Here is a 17,575-nt window from a genome sequence, read left to right on the forward strand (position 1 = left end):
TCGACAGGATTAAACAAGCTCTTATCTCAGCTCCCATACTCCGATCTCCGGATTGGAGCCTTCCTTTTGAGATTATGTGCGACGCCAGTGACTATGCAGTCAGAGCTATTTTAGGACAGCGAAAGGATAAGGTGTTACATGCCATCTACTATGCAAGTAAGACTCTTGAGATTTTTATATGACCTCACATGCATATTTTACTTATTGTATGTAAAATTTCGTATAAATTTGATTTATTTTGCACGATTTATGATTTTTATGAGATAAAAATGTAATAAATGGAGGTAAAATGGTTAAAATTAGTTAAACTTCGAAACATGCCATTAAATTTTAATATGTTGTCACATGCACATTTTATTCACTTTGTGTAAAATTTAAGATGAACTTGATTCATTTTGCATGATTTATGAATTTTTAGTGTAAAAATGACATAAATAGTGACTATTTTAGCAAAAATAGCTAAAACAAATTACATGGCATGAGAAAAATATTTTAGGTTGTATTTATATTTCACTTATCAGATATAAAGTTGAAAAATTGATTAGATTAATTTTTATATACTTTAGATATTTTATATGATAAAACCGATAAATCATAACTACATTTTTCTCGAAATAAATTCAAAAGTTTTAACCATGATTTTTGACATTATGAGTGTCATGGATATATTCCAGAATTTTCAAAAATTTAAAATTCAAAATTTGAAATTATTGTAATTTAATTTGCATTTATTTCATAAAAGTTATGATTTTAGGGTCTAAAATGAGCATAAATATTACATCAAGTTGAATTATTGTCAAAAATTGAGTAATGACTGATTTTTGAGCCCTAAGAGAGTAAGGATAATTAACTTGGACTAAAATTAGATTTTAGTATTATTTAGCGATTTTAATAAGTTAAATATCGCGAATTTCCATAAAACCGGGTTATATGTACGATATAAGCTAAATAGGGCAATTTGGCTCATAACTTGGCATGTTAGATACATATTATAATGCTGCATATTTCATTGTTGAATGTCATATTTTTATTTATGTAATTTTGAATTATGTAATTTTATCTTAGTATGGCCTTAGTTTTAATCAATATTACCCGTAATGTAAGGGGATATTGATTCGGTTGTAATTTAATGTGATCTCGTATCACTTTTATTTTTACTAGTTTTCATATTACAAATGTATAATAGGAATAGCTATGTATTTTATTATTATTTGTAATTCCGGAGTTCCTTCAAGACGGTGCCATTCGGAAAGGCGTTCCAACGAAGACGGTGCTTTTGGGAAGCGTGCCACTTGAAGATTCAAGGGACCAAAAAAGTTGGTTTTCGAATTTGTAATAGATTATTTGATTTTCTATTTTAGGAAGGCCATACTAGGAATTTATTATTTGCTATGCATTTCTTTTAATATGTTGCATGCATTGCCAAATCACCATAACAACACATGCATATCATATCGAGTCTTCGACCGTGTCAATTATGATTATCGATAATTCGACTTTTAGCTCACTTAAAATTGATAGATAATAAATTGACAAGACCTTTACTTTTAAAAGATTGAGACTTAGCCTTACCAAATAGTAGGAGCCCATGAATCTCAATTTCATATGGGGTACAATACGATTTTTCGGGGTACTTCAATTGACGTTGGGTAAGTGGGGTAATAAATAGTTATTACACTTCGAAAGTTTGGTTGATCTCAACGAAGGTATTTTGCGACCGTAGCCGCAATAGGTTCAGGCTAGAGATGAACTTAACGTAAATTCATCGACCGAGAGTTCTAATTGTAGAATCGGTTAAGAGGGTTAACCCACCAAGTTATATTAGTAAAGGTGTAGAGGGCCCGTTAGATCACATCCAATTTAATATGAATTTTGGGTCTCGGAATCATTTATTATAGTTGGGTAAATGTCACAATATAAATGCTATACTTGTCTTAATGTTTACAAGTATTATGACGATGTTAATTAATTTCCTTCATATCCGTTTTGTAGTTATTTTTCCGCAATGGATTCATCTAATTCTTGTACACCGATCACCATTGATTCATGGCTCCAATCATTTGAGGAAAAATGCTCCATTTATGACAATGAAACGACTAGAGAACTACGCTTTGGCATTGGTGAGGATGAAAATATTTGCTACCATACCACTTCCACACCTCCCACTTCCATATTCATGCCCACCTCTTTGGTAAGAGAATCTTGTGAAGATAATCTCACTAATTCCATGGCATCCTTGTTTGTAAAATCAAGGAGAAATAAGAAATTGAGTGGGAGTTCTAGCAAGAATGTCCTTGTAACTAAAGGGAGAAATGGTAATTTTGAAAGAAAGGCAAAGAAGGGGGAGAAACCCAAACCCAATTATGGAATGGAAGCGGATAGTGGGACTACCACAACCAAAACCAATAAGGGTTCCCAATCGTACGATAAATGTTATTATTGTAATGTCATGTGCCATTGGAAGCGAAATTGCCCCAAGTATTTGGGAGATATCAAAGCTGGACTTGTTACTCCAGTCGGGGTTAAGTAGTGTGGAAGCACTTAGTTAGGGTGACGTGGATCTCCGATTAGGAAATGGATCTAGAGTAGCCGTATTTCAAAGGGAGCCTATGTGATTGCCTTATCTAAGTGATTTTAAATTACATCTACATAATTGTTATTATGTACCCACTTTGTCTAAAAACATTATTTCCGTTTCTATGTTAGACATGGAAGGATTTTTCTTTTGCCATCAAAAGCAATCGTTGTATTTTGTCTAAAAATGACTTGGCCGTGAGCCAAGCCACTTCTATTAATGGTATTTATGTTTTAGACACTTCAAACTTAACCAAAGATATCTATAACATACAATCCAAAAGACTCAGAACAAGTGACCCAAATGAATCGTACATTTGGCATTGTCGATTAGGTTACATAAACGAGAAACGCATTAAAAGGCTAATGTCGACTGGAATTATTGGACCATTTGATTTCCAATCATATGGAATATGCGAATCTTGTCTCCTTGGCAATATGATTCGTGCTCCCTTTAGTGGTAAAGGAACACGAGCAAGTGATTTATTGGGACTAATACATACCGATGTATGTTGTCCAATGAGTATCACCGCTAGGGGAAATTATGACTACTTCGTCTCTTTTACCAATGATTTAAGTAGATATGGATATGTTTAATAAATCAAATATAAAAGTAAAGCATTTGAGAAATTCAGGGAATTCCAAAGTTAAGTAGAGAACTAATTGAACAAGAAGATTAAAACATTGTGATCCAATCGCGGTGGTGAATATCTAAGTAATGAATTTGAGTCTCACTTGAAATATTGTGGCATCGTGTCGCAACTTACTCCACCTGGCACACAACAACTCAATGATGTGGTCGAAAGGTGGAATCGAACCTTACTAGATATGGTTCGATCCATGATGAGTCAAACGGATTTACCAAATTCGTTTTGGGGATTTGCAATCCAAACGGCTATTCGATCATTAAACCAAAGCCCAACTACAGCCGCCGAAAAGACTTCATATGAGATATGGAAAGGAAGGTTTCCTAACTTGTCATACTTAAGAATTTGGGGTTGCGAAGCTCTTATGTTAAGAAAAAATCTATCGATAAGCCAGCACCAAAGTCTGAAAAATGTGTCTTTGTAGGTTAACCGAAGCAATCCCGTGGATATTACTTCTACAACCGTCATGAGAACAAAGTGTTTGTGGCTTGTAAGGCTGTCTTCCTAGATTTGGAATTCATTTCTAGGAGACAGAGTGGAAGAAAATTTGAAGAACTTAACAAAGTTCAAAAACCACAAACTGGAAAAGAGACACAAGAAGACGTTCCTTCATCATCCAATTCATTTATTGTTTCCTCCTTGGTTTAGGAGGTTAGGTAGAGTCAATCGCCAACCTGATAGATACGTAGGTATTGTCGAAATGGGTGGTGATTATGACGTGTTACTTTTAGAAAGTAACGAACCTGTAACCTATGAAGCGACTCTTTCTAGTCCCAACTTAAAGCTATGGCTAGAAGCCATGCAATTCGAAATAAATTCTATCCATGAGAACCAAGTGTGGGACTTGGTTGATTTGCCTAAAGATGTGAGACCTCTTCAATGAAAATGGATCTTTAAGGTAAAGAATGGTATAGATAGACATGATGATGTCTAGAAAGCAAGGTTAGTTGCAAAAGGTTTCACTCAAGTTCATGATTTACACTGTGATGAAACTTTTGCCCCCGTAGCTATGCTTAGATTAATTCGGATCATGTTGGCGATTGACGCATTTCATGATTATGAAATATGGCAAATGGATATCAAAACCGCCTTCCTAAATGGGTATTTAGAGGAGGATGTGTTCATGACATAACCCGAAGGTTTTGTAGATCCTAAGAATCCTAACGTGGTATGCAAAGTTAAGAGATCCTCTACGGTCTTAAGCAAGCATCAAGAAGTTGGAATCATCGTTTTAATCATGTGATAAGAAAATGGTTTCGCTCGAGTTGTCGAGAAGCCATGTGTATACATGAATTTGAGTGGGAGTCAAAATTGCCATGTTTAGGCATGAAGTTCAGTGGGAGAAATTGTCTTTCATTTTAATGTCATGCTAACACTACCATCCATGAAGGAGTGTTTTGTTTTTTCAATTCTCGATGACAGAAAACATAATCCATTCTAAAAAAATTCCAAATCTATTATGATATAGGGAATTTTAGATTGGCACTTAGATAAGTATCTTGTATTGATGAGATTCTTTATCTGTTTAATATCAACAAGGTTGAGTAGGTTATTCATATTGACGGAAGTGGAATTACTATGATAGAGTCATAGTCATTCACTGAACCTAATAAGTTGTTGATTACATGAAATCAATTGCTAATGTTTCCGCCATTACAACGATCATGTATGCCATTATATGCACATGCCCTGATGAATCATATGCTTAGAGCATGATAAGTCAATAACAAGTTAATTTAAATGAAGGTCATTAGAAAACCTTCAAGAACATCCATTAAAATTCTTGAGGAGAATTGAGGATTCGTTCTTATGTTTGGATATTCATACTAAATTGTGTGTTGAAAGGTTACACAAACTCTAGTTTCCAAACCTATAAGGATTTATCGAAATCCTAGGCTGATTTTATTGACTTAGGAGTAAATGACTAGAAAAATGTTTTAGTTTCCACCATTGCTAGTTCTACAAACAGAATCTAAGTACATTGTGATAAGATGGTCAACATAGGGAGTGAGAGTAGATCCCTCTACCAAAGACTTTATCATAAGTTATATGATAACAGTGGGATCATCTTCCAAGTATAAGAGCCCAAGTCTAGTAAGAAGGCTAGACACCTACTTAGATAAATTCATTCATTAGAAATAACATTGAATAAAAGGAAATAGCAATTCATAAAGTTGGACTGTATGGATACATGGTATATCCACTCACCAAGCTTTTATTGCAATTTAACTAGTGTAAAATGTACACTATAGATTATAAGATATGAAGTAGTAATAAGGTATTGACTATTCATATATGATAATCGCATTTATCGTTCGAGTTTTTTTAAACTCATTCATTACTTTGTTATATCCAAATGGGTTGTTGAGACAATATTGAACCCCATTAAAGTGAACTGGATTGACATAGTATGTGCCCCTGGTTACTTATAGGAGGTGACGTCTCGAAAGTAACTAGAGTGTGATGCGATTGATGGCAAGTTCAAGTGCGATAGGGTCATATGTGTTAGGTTCATATACTTATTATTAGGTTCATATACCTATTATTAGACTTTTCTAATAATGAACTAATTAACTTCTTAATTTGTGTTCTTTAGATCTAGTGCATGCATAACAAAATAAGAGATTAAATAAGAAAACAATGTCCCTTACATTGTTATATTCGGATTTATGGGCACAAGTAAGGTCTCCTACCTTCACTTGTTCTTGAGCTATTATGAGTATTAGGATGATCCACCAAAATCCCAATGTAGAGATTCTCCTCTTGATTGCACCCAAGATTAGCTCTTATCTCTACTAAATAATATTTGCTAGATATTTGTTTAGTAGTCTACCTTAAAATTGATTACTAATACTCATATCTTACATTAATAATATTAGTAATATCTTTGAAAAATTAGATTATCATTTCTCTAGTTTTAGAGAAAGATGAACAATGTAAAAGAGAAGTATGCATGTGTATGAATGAATATGCATAAGGAGAATGAATAAAGAACAAAAATCCTCCAAATAAAGAAGGGTGTACCGGTTTTGGGGAGTTAGAGGACCAATATATGGTCCTTCCCTTTTTCCTTTTATTCTTATCTAAATGTGTAGGTGATGAGCTCCTATTTCTACTACATTTTGGCACCATTTTGAGCTCATTTGGTAGCACTTGGTGACGGTTTTTGACGTTTTTGACGTTATTTAGCCAATTCCATATGCTTCACCATTTAGCATAATTTCAAGTGAAGATTAAGAAGCCAAAAGATCGAGAGAAGTGTCCAAGGAAGAGACAAGAACAAGCTTGAATAAATGACACAAGAAAGCCTTCCAAAGGATCAAAGGAAGAACGAAAGAAAGACGCACTCAAGCAGCAAAGCCGCACGGTGCGAGTTTTCAGGCACCAGAACTCGCACCGTGCAAGAAATCTGGGTTTGATGGCGTTTGATGGCGTTTTGTATTACGGGCCTTACCTTTGATTAAGCCCATAATTATTAGGTTACGGTAGATATAAATAGGATGTTTGCAAATAGGTTAAGGATCTTTTGAGCACTTTAATTAATCAAGTTGTAATTTGGGAATATTTTCATCTTTTGAACTGGGTTTAGATCTAATCATGGAGAACTAATCTCCCCTTCTTAATCCGACTCAAAGACTTAATCTTTGGTTGTAAGACTCCCTAATCTTTCCTTAATTATTATTATTGTTCTTAATCTCTTGTGTTTAATTGTTTAATTTTGGAATTCTTGTTTGATTATTGTGATTAAGTGTGATTTCCTTGTTGCATAATCTTTCCAAGTTCCTTAATTTATTGTTGTTGGGTTTATTAAGTGTGATTTCCTTGTAATCCCATGTTGCAACAACTTGTTATTAGACTAATGAATGTGATTTCTTCTTGGTTTAATTAACATTAGAGAGATTAAGTTATAATTGCTCATTAATTGTGATTTCATTGTGAGTAATTCCACCTATTAGATTCCTATTGCTTCATCTTCTTGTTAATGAATCTATGTGTGTGATTTCCACTAGAGGAATTGATAAGTTGGGTCAATTATTAAGTGTGATTTCCTTGTGATTGACTTCCAATTAAGGGAATTTGGAGATTTAATCTCACTAATAGGACAATAATAATGATTAGAAGGATTGATTGAGGGGTTTTGTCAACTAAAGTGCCAAACTTTGGGTCGGGTTAAGTCTCTCTTAATATTGATTAATTTCCATCTTTAAACTCTTGATTGATTGCTTGCCTTGCACTCTTGTTTGAATTTGTCTTGCTCTTGTTACAATTAAAACCAAACCAACCCCCCCCCCTTTTTACATAATTGTTGTTACTTCCTTACAATTGTTCTAATTACTCTTTTAATTTCACTATTGCAAAACCCATCTTCTCTTGGGTTCGATCCCTTGCTTGCTATTTTATTACTTTATAATTAGTGCTAATTAGTGTGTTTAGTGGTATATAAATTGTTAATTTGGCTGTCTTTTAGTGCGACATTTTAGGCGTGTCAAATTTTGGCACCGTTGCCGGGGAAGGTAACGGTTTTGCTAGTGTGTTATTTGTGTTTTAGAATAGTTGTTTTAGTTACTCTTTGTTTCTTGTTGTTAGTGTCTTGTTCATCACTTGTGTGAACTTTTTGATTGTGTGCTCTTGTGTAGAGTTGTTTATGGTCAATACTAGGAATTCAAGTGAACCACTTTTTCCATTCAATCCGGAGATTCAAAGATCACTTGCTTGGATAGGAGGAGGTATTAGAAGAGACAACCCGGTTATTGAAGAAATTGATCCCGATTTTCAACAAGACCAAAGAGAAGATAACAACATCCCTTTTGAACAACCCATACCCATACAAATCATCATGGGTGATCGTGAACACGAGAATCCACCAAGGCCTAAAACCATTAAAGAACTTACCGCCCCGGATCTCACACAAGTGCCCTTGTGTATCTCCTTTCCGGCCTTGGCGGAAAATGCCACCTTTGAATTGAAGTCCGGGCTCATTCACCAATTGCCCCAATTCCATGGGCTTAGCACGGAAGATCCCAACAAGCATCTCAACAAATTTCATGTGGTTTGCTCAAGCATGAAGCCAAATGGGGTTACCGATGAGCAACTTCAACTAAGGGCCTTCCCTTTCTCACTCAAGGACGCGGCAAATGATTGGCTTTATTATCTCCCTACCGGTAGCATCACCACTTGGAATCAAATGAAGAAGGCTTTCTTAGAAAAGTATTTTCCCGCTAGTCTCTCCTCTCAATTGAAGAAAGAAATAAGTAATGTTGAACAAATGGATGAGGAGAACTTGTATGAGTATTGGGAGAGGTTTAAACAACTTCTTGCTAGTTGCCCATACCATGGGTATACCGACCACGACCTTCTCTTGAACTTTTGTGGTGGTTTACTTGAGGATGATGCTAGAATGATTAAAGCCGCTACTCAAGGAGGGATTGAATATATGTCGGTCCTAGAAGCAAATGACTTGATTGAAAGATTGGTAGGAAGCTCTAGGAAATTTGGGAGGAGAATTAAGAAGGCAAGTGGAACATTCTCTTCAAGGCAAGGCTCCAACCATATGGAGGAGAAAGTTGACTTTCTTACCAATTTGGTCAAGGAACTTACAAAAGGAGGTGGGAGTGCTTCTCATGTGAAATTTTGTGGTCTTTGTAATGACCCAACTCATCCCACCGATGGTTGTCCATCTTTGCAAACGGAGGAGGCAATTGAAGCGGTGAAGGCTATTGGGTTTAGGAAGTTTGACCCCTATTCCAACACTTACAATGAAGGGTGGAAATCTCATCCAAATATGGGTTGGGGTGGAAACCAAAATCAAAACCAAAATCAAAATAAAAAAGGGGCTTCAAACTCTTCATTTCAAAAGCCAAATCAAAATCAAAACCAATCCCAAAATTCCTTGGAAGAGATGATGAAAACACTTGCTATGAATCAAATGACAATGCAAAAAGAAAGCCAAGTCTTGCTACAAAATACCAAGGAATTTCAAAATGCCGTGCTTCAACAAAACCGACTCACCGACTCTAGGTTTGTTAACCTTGCGACCCAAGTTGGTCAAATCCTCACCACACTCAATTCCCAACCCAACCAAGGAGGGAGTCTCCCTTCTCACACCATTCCTCCACCCAACAAGGAACAAGCAAAAGCGGTCTCTTTGAGGAATGGTAGAGAGTTGGTAGAGGCACCCAAGGCTCCTAAGAAGACAATACCACTTCCTATTGTTCATGAAGTGGAGGATGTGATTGAAGATGAAATTGAAGTGGTAGTGGAACAAGGTGAAGCATCTACACCTCAACAATTAAGGGTGAATGAACCACTTCCGGAATATGAGCCACAAGCTCCATTTCCAAGTGCTTTGATTGATACAAGGATAATTGACAAGAAGACTTCAAGCCTTTATGATATCTTTCGTAAAGTGGAGGTATACATTCCTCTCCTTGATCTTCTTAGTAGTGTGCCCAAGCATGCAAATTTTTTTGAAAGAGTTGTGCACTACTAAGAGAACCAACAAGGCAAAAAGCATGAAAAAGGTAAGGGCTAGTGAACATGTGTTGGCAATTTTTCAAAAACGTTTGCCACAAAAATGTAGTGATCCAGGCATGTTCACTATTCCTTGTAAAATTGGTGACTTGGATTGTCAACATGCTATGCTTGATTTAGGTGCATCCATTAATGACTTGCCCAATTACCTTTATGAGTCACTCAAGTTAGGGCCTTTGAAACCAACTCGTACGGTCATTTCTTTGGCCGATAGGTCCAATATCTATCTTAAAGGGGTTGTGGAGGATGTCTTGGTGAAGGTGGGGGAAATGCTTTTCCGCGCCGACTTCTATGTGATTGAAATGGAACCCGAGAAAGGCTCCACTCCCATTTTGTTGGGAAGGCCTTTCATTAGAACTTCCAACACCAAGATTGATGTATCTAGTGGACGCCTCACAATGGAATTTGAGGGGGAAAATATTGATTATAGCATACATGAGGCTATGAAATACCCATCCGAGACTTCATCTTTGTGTTTTCTTGAAATTTTTGAGCCAATTGTGCAAACCGTGTATGAATTGTGCAAAGTTGATGCATTAAATGTTGTTTTGACTAATGGATTGGTTGGAGAGGATACGGGGTATGCTTTGCAGGAAACAATCAAGGACCTAGAGGAAAATCCCCCAATGGAAGAATGGGAAGAAAAGGAAGAAATCCGGAAGGCAGCAGAGAACTCGCACGGTGCGAGTTTTCCAGCTCCATTTCTCGCACCGTGCGAGATGTCCCCTGTCCAGGAAATTTTCTTCCTTTCTTCCAAATTATTAGAAGAGCTACAAAAAGAGAAACCCGTTCCCTCTATTGTCAAGCCTCCTATTGTTGAATTGAAGCCCTTACCAAGCCACTTGAAGTATGCATTTCTAGGAAATGAAGAAACTTTACCGGTAATTATTTCAAGCAAGCTTACTAAGGAGCAAGAAGAGGCTCTCATCCGGGTTCTTAAGCAACATAAGGAAGCAATTGGGTGGACAATGGCCGACATCAAAGGCATTAGTCCCACTTTATGTATGCACCGGATTCTTCTTGAAGATGAAGCAAAGCCCGTCCGACAACCACAAAGACGTTTGAATCCTCCAATGATGGATGTTGTGAAGAAAGAGGTACTCAAACTCCTCCGTGTAGGTATGATCTATCCTATCTCCGATAGTCAATGGGTTAGTCCAACCCAAGTTGTCCCAAAGAAATCCGGGCTAACGGTAGTCGAGAATCATGAAGGTGTTTTGACCCCCACTCGAGTTCAAAATGGGTGGAGGGTATGTATCGACTACCGTAGGCTCAATGCCGTGACCCGAAATGATCACTTCCCGCTTCCCTTCATGGATAAAATGTTGGAGAGATTAGCGGGAAAAGCTTTTTATTGTTTTTTGGATGGCTACTCGGGTTATTTTCAAATCCCAATTGCACCCGAGGACCAAACAAAAACAACCTTCACATGTCCCTTTGGAACGTTTGCCTATAGAAAGATGCCTTTTGGCCTTTGTAATGCTCCGGGAACGTTCCAAAGGTGCATGATGAGTATCATTTCGGATCATGTTGAGGACTTTATTGAAGTATTCATGGACGATTTTACCGTTCATGGCCAATCTTTTGAGGATTGTTTGAGTCATCTTACTTGGGTCTTGCAAAGGTGTATTGATACCAACCTCGTTCTCAACCATGAGAAATGTCATTTCATGGTTGATGAAGGAATAGTCTTGGGACATGTGATCTCCTCTAGGGGGATTGAGGTTGATAAGGCAAAGGTCGATACCATTCGCACCTTGCCTTATCCTACTAATGTGCGTGAAGTGAGATCTTTCCTAGGTCACGCCGGGTTCTACCGGCGTTTTATTAAGGATTTCTCCAAGATTGCCGCTCCTCTATGCAAGCTACTTCAAAAGGATTGTGAATTTGTCATGAGTGAAGAATGCAAGGGAGCTTTTGATATGCTCAAGGAGAAGCTTATTTCGGCACCTATAATTCAACCTCCAAATTGGAGTGAAACTTTTGAGATAATGTCGGATGCAAGCAATTATGCCCTTGGCGCGGTACTTGGCCAAAGGGTAGGAATAGCACCTCATGTTATTCAATATGCGTCGACGATGATGAATGAGGCTCAAATAAATTATACAACCACCGAGAAAGAATTCCTTGCGGTGGTGTTTGCTTTAGAGAAATTTCGACCTTATATTCTTGGAGCCAAGGTCATCAACTTCACGGATCATGCCGCCTTAAGGCATTTGGTGAACAAGAAGGAGTCCGAGCCCCGTTTGATGAGATGGGTGCTACTTTTGAGTGAGTTTGATGTTGAACTCAAAGACAAGAAGGGCACAACTAACACGGTGGCGGATCACCTAAGTAGAATTGTGCAAGAGAAGCCTCAAGAAATCTTTGAATCGGCAATACAAGCTTCCTTTCCAGATGACACACTCCTAGCATTGTCATCCATTGAGCCATGGTATGCACATATAGTCAACTTTTTGGTCTTACAAGAGTTTCCAAAGGGTCTTTCTCGCTCTCAACGGGACAAGATCAAGAGTGATGCCAAATACTATGTGTGGGACGACCCATATCTTTGGAAATTTTGTGCCGATCAAGTTATTAGGAGATGTGTCCCGGATACCAAAATCCTTCCAATTCTTAAGTTTTGTCACGAGTATGCTTGTGGCGGGCATTTTGGAGCCAAGAAAACGGCTAGAAAGGTGTTGGAAAGCGGTTTCTTTTGGCCCACATTATTCCGAGATGCTCATGCTATGGTGAAGACATGTGATAGATGCCAAAGGTTTGGCAACATTTCAAAAAGAGGAGAAATGCCACAAACTCCCATGATCTATTGTGAAATATTTGATGTGTGGGGTATTGACTTTATGGGACCATTTTTCGTATCTTGTGGCAATATTTATATACTTTTGGCGGTGGACTATGTCTCCAAGTGGGTGGAGGCTAAAGCCACCAAGACCGATGATGCAAAGGTGGTTGGAGAATTCATCAAAACCAACATCTTCTCTCGGTTTGGTTTCCCGAAAGCCTTGATAAGTGACCGTGGCACTCACTTTTGCAACAAAGCCATTGGAGCTCTTCTCAAAAAGTATGGGGTACTTCATAAAGTCTCAACCGCCTATCACCCTCAAACCAACGGTCAAGCTGAGGTTTCTAATAGGGAGATTAAGGCTATCCTTGAGAAGACGGTGAATCCCGACCGCAAGGATTGGAGCTTGAGGTTGGATGATGCCTTGTGGGCCTATCGCACGGCTTACAAAACGGCAATCGGGATGTCACCTTACCGCTTACTTTTTGGGAAATCATATCATCTACCCGTGGAGGTTGAACATCGAGATTATTGGGCGGTCAAGTCGTTCAACTTGCAAATGGATGAAGCGGGTCTTCATAGGAAACTTCAACTACAAGAATTGGAAGAAATCCGGAATGATGCTTATTAGAATGCTTCCATTTACAAGGCAAGAACAAGAGCATGGCATGATAATATGATTTCAAGAAGAGTGTTCCAAGTGGGAGAGAAAGTCTTACTCTTTCAAAATCGACTTAGACTTTTCTCCGGGAGATTGAGGTCTAGGTGGATGGGACCTTATGAAGTGGTTTGTGTCTTCCCATATGGAGCAATTGAAATCAAGTGCTTGAAATCCGGGAAAGTTTTGAAAGTGAATGGGCAAAGGCTTAAGCATTATCATGAAGGAATTGAAGTGGGTGAAGTGAAAACACTCCACCTTGTTGATCCAATTTACTCAAATTAATGAAGATGCAACTTTGTCGAGCCATCGACGTTAAATAAACGGCAAAAGTTTGTAAATATTTCTTTCCCTTGCATATTTAAATTCCGCAGTGCATTGTTTATATTGCATTTTGCATGTTTAAATTAATTGCATCCTTTAATTCTCGCATTATAAATTAAATCATTTGCAATTTCATTAATGTTTTTAGCATGTTAGGATAGTTTAATGTGTGTTTTAGTGATAGGATACCAACTCAAGGGTATGTGGAAAGAAAATAAGGAAGAATGATGGGTAAAAGAATTGGCTAGAGTGGAGAATTAAGCAACAAAAAAACCACTTCCAGCAGCAAAGTCGCACGGTGCGACTTTTCTGAGGGCCAAACTCGCACCGTGCGAGTTTTAGTAGAATCACGCATTTCAGCTTCTTTTTCCACGAGAATCCTCATTGTTCTTCCCCAATTCCTTTAACACCTACACTCCCTCTTCACACTAACCCTAAATCCCTAAAAATCACCCATCAAAACCTTCTCAAATCATCAAAATCAAGCGATTTACCTTCAAGTTTTATCAACTTTCATCTCCCAACATCAATTTGGGCAAGGTAAATTGCAGAAACTTCACGAAACCACCATCATTTTCGACCTAGGGTTTTGAAGAATTAAAGAAATTGAAGATTTTGTGTTGCAAATTGAATTGAAGGGACGACTTTAAGCATTTGTCGTTAGCATTCATCAACAAACACCACAAACAAGGATCAAAGGGAGGTATAACACCTTATTCTTCTCCTTGTCATTTCTAGTTTACTAGATTTCGAATTTGAAGTGCTTTAAAATCGAAATTTAGTTGTTTTATTGTGTTGAAGTTGTCCTTAAACAATCTTTCAACTTGTGAGGTGTTTTTACTCCAACAAATAGCTAATTAGCACATCATTTTTTGTAGTGCATATTAGGTGTTTGATCATTTGCCTCACCCAAATCATTTCCAAAAAAAAAATTATGTTTTCTGAAAAGTTAATTGTTCTCAATGGGTAAGGGTAAAGCTACCGAGGCTTCTTCCTCAAAAGGACCCAAGGGAGCCTTGGATTCTTATGCAAATGAATACTCGGGTAAGGAGGGCCTCCGAGACACGGCCCTCTCAAATTGGAAGAATTTTGCTTCGGTGTCAACCGTGGCACAAACTAAATTCCTTGATGAAAACCTGCTTACCGAGTTGGGAATGCTTCCCACAACCCGTATGCTATTAGAAAAGGTCGGACTTGAGGCCTACATTCAAATTGCCGCACCCACCCGAAGGGGTGTTACCTATGAGTTTCTGTATTCGTTGGAAAAAGTTAAATTGGGAAGGGACAAAATCTCGGGGATCAAATTCCGGGCATGCCACCTTTCCCATAGATTGACATATGATGAGGTACGAGAGGCCCTACATATCACCAAAGCCCCCATTAAGGAAAATCTCAACAAAAAAATGATGAGTGCTTTTTGGAACGATATTACGGGAGATATACGTCATGGAAACTCAAAGAATACCACCATCCCCAACCCGGTCTTGCGCCTCCTAAGCCGTCATATAAACACCAACTTTTTGGTCATGACCGAACCAACAAAAATGCAATATCAACAAATTCAATGTCTATGGTCGATGATCCCGGAAGGGAGGGGAGTACCGGATTGGGTGGACTTGTTTGTGAGTGGGTGCCTTGAACTACAAAAGAATCCAAAAGGGACCATTTTTATTGGGGGCATGATCGAATTGATTGTGCAAAAGACGGGTGTACCATCTCCACCCAATGCATATCCTCTTGATGGTAGCGGTCTCATAGACTACCATTACTTGAAGCACGCACACATGATTGAGGTGGTTGACAAAGTCGTCCCCTTGGTCATTTGGTGCATGGGTGGGCAAAACTCCAAGCATTACATGTATCTACCCTGTCCCCTCCACTCACCCTTGGGTTGGGGGAGTGCACAAGATTTCTACATGCCCCCCGACGATGCCTTTGTGTACCTTTGGGTTGATAGACCCCAAGTAGTTGAGCCGGAAGAGGATGAGGGAGGAGAGCAACCGGGCAAGTGGGGGGGGGGGTGGAGGGGCTTTGACTTTTGGTAACATGCCTCATAATGATGCACCATTTGATGAACCCATGCCTAATGCCCCGTATAATAAGCCTCACTTCACTCCTCCCCAAATGCCACAACAAACACAACAACAATATCCTTTTTCGGACCCTCAATTCAACTACCCGGCCTTCAACACATGGCAAACCAACATCACCAACCGTGTCTCAAACATTGAGTCTACCCTCTCCCAAATGCAACTAACGGAGAATGCTCGGTGGGGAATCACCGAAAACCGCTACCACCATTATCAAGACGATTTGGAAGAGATGTGTTATACTTCAAACGCAACTTTTAACATGGTGGCCGCGATGAATGCTCAATTCATGCATCAATTCCCCACCCAATACCAAGGGTATGATGCGACTAAGGTTGAGGAAACAAGAGCCGAAATGGCTAGGTTTAGAAGAAGAAGAGAATCACGAAGAAGAGGAGGACCTTCGGACTTTGGAGGTGCCTCAAGCTCACACTCTTGAGTGAGTTTAGGGTGTTCACCTCACACTTTGGGGACAAAGTGAAGATTTAAGTGTGGGGTGGGCATGAGTTGGTATCATGTATTTATTGTGATATATTCAATTCCATGCATTGTATTTCATTTCAAAAAAAAAAAAAAAAAACGAAAAGAAAAAGAAAAACCCGGCTAGGATGAAAACCCGAAAGGGCATCCTAGGCAAAAATGGGAAAGTGGTCGAGGCCGGAGTGAAAACCCGAAAGGGCGCTCCGGGCAAAATGAAGAAAAGAGTACGAGTCACGAGAGTAGAGGTGAGGAAAAGAGCTAAACCGAAAACCCGAAAGGGCGGTTTAGGCAAAATGAGAGAACTAGGAAAAAAATTGAAAAATCTTGTGACCTCTTTGAAACCTTGAAATCATGTCACATACATGACTACTTCCATTTGGAGTTGGTGACATAAGTGGCGGAGCTCTAGAATGCCGAAAGGGTAGGATAGTAGTGTGCCAAGGCTAGGAGGGGGATTCGAAAGCTTACTTTGCTACTAGTGCTTGGCATACTTGTGGTTGGGATTGTGTTGACTTGTATAATGCGTTGTTAAAGATGTTGTGTTAGAGTTGTTGAGTTGTTGAGTCATTGTAGAATTGTTGAAGAATAGAGGTATTTGAGGTTGCCAATTGATAGATAGGAGAGGCTTTGATGACCATGGTAGCCTTGTGTGAACAAAGTGGAGTGATAAGGGGGAGTAATAAGGAGGATGTGTTGAGTTTTGGGAAAGGATGAATGGATGAATTTGTGGACTTAGGATCATCTTAGAAGAGGGATGACATAAGGAGGGGGAGTGAGAGAAGAGCGGTTCTTATTGGTGGATTTTGGGTCACTTAATCACTTGTTGAAGCTATGAAGAAGAGTGACCATGCGCTAGTTGAGGGACGATATAAGTAGGGAGAGCGAGATGAAGAGAGGGGAATTAGGAATGCCCATACTTCTTGTCCTAGGTGGTGATTAGGTTTATTCTAGTTTGCTCGGGACGAGCAAAGGGCTAAGTGTGGGGTGTTTGATGAGCTCCTATTTCTACTACATTTTGGCACCATTTTGAGCTCATTTGGTAGCACTTGGTGACGGTTTTTGACATTTTTGACGTTATTTAGCCAATTCCATATGCTTCACCATTTAGCATAATTTCAAGTGAAGATTAAGAAGCCAAAAGATCGAGAGAAGTGTCCAAGGAAGAGCCAAGAACAAGCTTGAAGAAATGCCACAAGAAAGCCTTCCAAAGAATCAAAGGAAGAACGAAAGAAAGACGCACTCCAGCAGCAAAGCCGCACGGTGCGAGTTTCCAGGCTCCAGAACTTGCACCGTGCGAGAAATCTGGGTTTGATGGCGTTTTGTATTACGGGCCTTTCATTTGATTAAGCCCATAATTATTAGGTTACGGTAGATATAAATAGGATGTTTGCAAATAGGTTAAGGATCTTTTGAGCATTTAATTAATCAAGTTGTAATTTGGGAATATTTTCATCTTTTGAATTGGGTTTAGATCTAATCATGGAGA

The sequence above is a fragment of the Silene latifolia genome, chromosome Y (genome assembly GCF_048544455.1).
Source record: "Silene latifolia isolate original U9 population chromosome Y, ASM4854445v1, whole genome shotgun sequence".
Taxonomy (NCBI): domain Eukaryota; kingdom Viridiplantae; phylum Streptophyta; class Magnoliopsida; order Caryophyllales; family Caryophyllaceae; genus Silene; species Silene latifolia.